The 5,463-nt window shown below is 40.5% G+C and overlaps 1 non-coding gene across 1 annotated transcript; it reads right to left on the reverse strand.

The window, feature by feature from the left end:
* Nucleotides 1-1,261: 1,261 nt before the first annotated feature.
* Nucleotides 1,262-1,393, reverse strand: LOC127202462 (small nucleolar RNA SNORA17). Its single transcript, XR_007832338.1, has one exon. It is a non-coding gene; the product is annotated as a small nucleolar RNA SNORA17 (small nucleolar RNA).
* Nucleotides 1,394-5,463: the final 4,070 nt, after the last annotated feature.

A 5,463-nucleotide genomic window follows, 5' to 3' on the forward strand; every position in this document is an offset into this window, starting at 1 on the left:
ATGTGGCCTCTTGGTGGAAGCACAGTCTAGGACCTCATCATGGTCCCAGGTGGCATCACCAACTACTCACATCAGGTTGTTCCTCACTACCCGTGAATCTCCAGTTCTGTCTCTCTTTATTGTGTTCATATACTTGTCTTTCTCTTCTTCTTTCTATTTCTTTTTATTTATTATTTTTATTTATTTTTTATTGAAAAATAAAATCATTCATATTACATCTCAATTGCTATCCCATCCCGTGCATCCTCCCATTCCTCCCTCCCTCCTGCTTTCACTTCATTCCCCTTACCTTTGACTGTGACTGCTGGGGACCTCCTCCCTTTGAATTGATGCTAGGGTATCAAGTTTCTTCTTGGTAGTCTGCTATCCTTCCTCCAAGTGCCATCAGGCCTCCCCATCAAGGGAACATGGCAAATATGGGGCACCAGAGTTTGTGTGAAAGTCAGTCCCCGGTCTCCACTTAATTGTGGAGAATATCCTGTCCTTTGGCTAGGTCTGGGTAAAGGTTTGATGATGACTGCACCTATTGTCCTTGGTTGCTGAATGGATTGAGCAGAACCTCTGTGCCCAGATCTGCCCATCATAGTGTTCTTCTTCTAGGTTTCTAGGATCCTCTGGATCCATCTATTTCCCTATCTCCTATATTTCTCTCACCTTAGGATGTCCTCACCTCTATCTTACTTTCCTAGTAAGTGAAGACTTTCATGAAGCATGCCCCTTGGCCTAGTGTCCAGATATAAGTGAGTATACACTATTTGAGTCTCTCTGCTTCTGGGTTAGTTCACTCATTATGATCATTTCTAGTTCAATCCATTTGTCCACAAATTTCGGAAATTCCTTGTTTTTAATAGCTGAGTAGTATTCCATAGGGTAAATGTACCACAGTTTCTTTATCCATTCTTCTACTGAGGGACATTTAGGCTGTTTCCGTGTTCTGGCTATTATGAATAAGGCTGCTATGAACATGGTTGAGCAGGTGTGCCTGTGGGCATATCTCTTTCTATTTCTATTTCTATTTCTATTTCTCCACCACTTACTTGCTCCTCTTCATGGCACCTAGGATCTCTGAATGTTTGGGATCATCTCAGGGGCGGTCTCAGGAGCTCCCTCACAGGGTCCCGCTTGTGCATTATGGGGCAAGAGAGGAGTCATCTTATGCATTTATTTGTGCAGCCCGTGAGTGGTGTTCATCTCAGGCTAGCTCCCTGTCCAAACTCCCTGATGCAGACTAGCGGTCATCTCAGGCTTGCTTTTTTCAGGGACTGTTAGGTAACTAACCATCCATATGGTCATAGGTTAGAAGACTGGCCATATACATAGCCTTTTTCCTCTCTGCCATCTACTAATGCACGTGGGACACAGAAGCTGCATCTGCAGTGCTTCTAAGAGCAGGTACATTCTGATTCTTCAATCCTATTTTTTATTTGTTTGGTTTTGTTTTGCTTTTTTGTTTGTTTGTTTGTTTTTTTGGCAGCATTTCTTTGTATAGACTTGGCTGTCCAGGACTCTCAATGCAGACCAGGCTGGGCTCAAACTCACAGTGATCAACCTGCTTCTGCCTTACTGAGTGCTGGGTTATAGGCATGCACCACCATGCCTAGTTCTCTTCAATCCTCTTAACCACTTTTTAGATTTAATACACAGTAACAAATTCCTTCTGTTGAAGGTTGGTAATGTAGCTTTAGTCCTCTGCAAGTGAATCCAGATAGTTTGGCATCACTCTCTGCTACATCCTCTAAGTTCAGAGTTATTAGCTGTTAATCTATAATCTATAGGTTCCTCTTGGAAAGAGAACTGACAAATATTTGACAATTAAACATTTTGACCAGAAACTACTTATTAGGAAACCTCTCCTCTTGCAATCGTAAAAATTTCCAGAGCTCATTCCTCTTAACTCATTATTACTTTGTTAATGAGGTCTGACATCTGACTAAATTAATGACATTTGGCCATGACTTCATTGTGTCTCTGACTCCTATAGATATCAGTCTCTGATTTCTTCTACTAGGAACAATGTGGTATTTTGATGTGTGTCTATTGAGTAATGATTAAATCAGAGTAACTTGCACATTCATCATCTTAAACTTTTGCAATTTGTATGAATACAAGTTTCTTCTCAAAGCTAGTCATGGAAGAGGATCCAAGATGGCTGTGCCAATCACATTCCGCTTCTGATCAGCAGGACAGCCATGAATGCACAGCACCCAAAGACCAAACTGAGAGATACACACACACACACACACACACACACACACACACACACACACACACAAACAAAACAAACAAACAAAAACAGTGTTGCTGATTCCCAAATGAGAGGGGTCGACAGTGTGTGGAGCATCTATGGGTCTGACCCATGGCCACCCAGCTAACCCACAGAAAAGTCCTGGGAGACAATCCACATTAGCCACCATCTTGAAAAAAACTGTGAATCATCTGTGCAGCTTTGGGCTCAGATCTCTCTCTGCCCACCAGCTGCTTAGTGGCATAGCCCAAGTGGGTCACAGAACAGATAGGCAGAGCCTTGCCATCTTAAGAAGGCCTGCGGAGTACCTGAGCAGCATTGGGTTTGTATCTCTCTCAGGCCCCGAGCTACTTACCAACCTGGCCCATCTGGGACACAGAACAGATAGGCAGAGCTGAGTCTGATGTGAGCCAAACACCCACAATTGTTGCCATCTCAAGAAGGTTTGTGGGGCACCTGAGCAGCTTTTTGCTAGGATCTCTGACAGCCCTCCAGGTGCTTACCAGCCTGGCCCATCTGGAACACAGAGGCCCGCCATCTTGAACAGGACTGTAGGATACCTGAGCAGCTTTGAGCTTCAGCCTGCTCCTCTCCTGCCTGACCCAACTGAGATACAGACAGAGAACCCAGCAGAGCTGAACTGGGTGCAGGCTCCAACACCCACTTTTTACCATCCTGGGGAGCCTTAGCAAACAACTTTCAGCTTGGAGTTCTCATTGATTACTCCCAACCAACCTGGCCCACATGGGACACAGACAGCGACCCCATTGGAGGAACTTCTAGGCCTCCTAACACCAGAGGCAACCAATGCCTAGAGGCCAGCACAAAAAGACAAGCCTCAAAAATGCAGAGCCATATATCACCACTGGAGCCAGTGATCCTACCTCAGCTAGCCCTGGAGACATGAACAACCATGAAGATTTGGCCCATATTGGAGTATGATCAACACACCAAATGCCACTCCATTGAGGAAACTAACTTTCTCCCTTCCAATAGCTATCAAATTCCAAGAACTCCTTGGCTAGGAGAGGGACTGTGTGCCTACTTCCCATCTTTCATGCTGGAATTTTGTCTTGAGTTTGTTCAGGTCTTGCACAAGCTCTCACAGTCTCAGTGTCCTTGGGTATGCAACTGCTCTATTGTGTCTGAAAACTAGGCTACTTGACATTATCCTCCATTTCTGATTTTTTTTTTTACATTCTTCCTGAACTCATGTCTGAATAGAACTCTAGGCTTTGAGAGAGGGATGCCAAATAGATATCCCATTTAGGACTGAGCATTCCACAGTTTCTTATTGTCTGCTTGTTGAGCTGTAGGTGTCTGTGTTAAGTTGACATCAACTGTAAGACTCTCCTCTGATGAGGATTATATGATACCCTGATCAATGTGTAAGGCTTAACCATGTCATCAGGAATCATTTTATGACTATGTTAAGACTCTTGCTGTTAACATTCAAGTTCATCATTTGTATATACTCAGTAGACATCTACCGAGTGTCTACTCTTTGCCGGAAGCAGGTCCTAGTGAGCAAGAAGGACACCACAAGGGGCAAAGCAAGATCTCAAGGCACATGTTAACTTAGTCTTCCTCTATCAACTTAACTGGTTGCATTAATTCCCCACACAGTTAGGCTACCAAATCAATTAAAAGTATGCTGGAATCTTAGGATATTGGCGATACTGCCTTACAGAGAGTGCTTGCTTTGAAGCTTACATTAAAATATAAAGGGTAGTCAGTAATGAATCTTTGAAATGGGGTTTTATTTTTATTTCCTGTAATGAAGATGGAAAAATAGTACTGAGATGAATCACTTATATGTGGATAAATCAAATTTTAAAATCTACTTGGCTATAGTGATAGGAATTGTAATTATTTTTAACTTTCGGTACTAGTACTAATATGGAAACTCTGATGAGAAGCAATAAAAGCATCCCTCAACAGCTTGCATTAAAATGAAGTTCAGGTTGTTAGTATTGAAACATGTATACCACTTAAATCATCTTGTATGCAGGAAAGATCTATGAAAATGCTCCATCAATGTATCTCCATCATGGTCATATTTTTTAAAAAGAATATAAAGGAACCTTTTCAATTATATTAAATTAATTTCTGGTTCAAAGGCAATAATTTGAACATATATCATTCTTATTTACATTGTTTTTGTTATGCTAGAAAAGTATATGTAAATAGTGTTACAGTATTTGTAGGGACAAATCCCTTATGTATCAGTATGTTTCCTTTAGAAATATTCGTGCTTCATATTATTTGTTTCAATATGAATACAGATCAATATGTATATATCTAATCACCAAAATTTGCATATGTACTTTATGCTTGTTTTTTATTTTTAAGAGAAAGTAGAGAAATGATATTCTAGCTGTTTCATAGGGAATAATTCTTAGCAAGGGGCAAATGTTCCCATTAAATAAGTTAGTATAAAAGGAAAGATCTTCCTACTGAAAGACAATATATTTTCATTTGTCAACAGGGTTGCAAATATGTGATTACCCACCTTTGCCAGCAGTTTTTTCTGAGACACATAAGATAGGAAGAATGTAAAAGATAATAGAAAATTCTCAGCCCAGCAAGAATGGACAAGATGATGACAGTTTAGAATTACGTGAGAAGATGACAATGAAGATTAGCACACAGAAATGGAATCTTAAAATTAAAGCATCGTCTTCCTGGAACTTCTATTATAACCACAGTAAAAGGCAATGAGCAAGGAATTAATAATAGAGACATTCATAACATGAAGATAACCCAAGATAGGGGAAGACAAGAGCAGTAGTTGCTTCATGTCTTCCAATGTCTCTCAAATGCTGTTGAATTTTATGAAAGTTGTCCGCACCTAATGGGGACTTAATTAGATACCTGGTTTGGGCATATGACTTGTATTTGCAATTAATTTAGAATGGTTGAGAATGCATCCAAATATTCAGTCTTATTTGTATAGAACCAGGTGGCTTTAGCATTACAGATTCCAGAGAAAGACAAGATGAAGTGTGTGTATATTTTTAGGAAGGTTGTTATTGGAAAGATTAAATGATCTATATTCAAAGATAAAGTACTGGATCTGCATTTTGGTAGACATTTTAGCAACTGTGACTATAGGAATGAAACAGCATAGACTAATCCCTATCTTTCTCATCTGGATTAGCTTGCAAGGTCACTTAGGCTGACATGAGCCATCCTCTCTTTAGTTTCTGCATGTTTGC

This window comes from Acomys russatus, chromosome 18 (assembly GCF_903995435.1).
Source record: "Acomys russatus chromosome 18, mAcoRus1.1, whole genome shotgun sequence".
NCBI classification, from domain to species: Eukaryota; Metazoa; Chordata; class Mammalia; order Rodentia; family Muridae; genus Acomys; species Acomys russatus.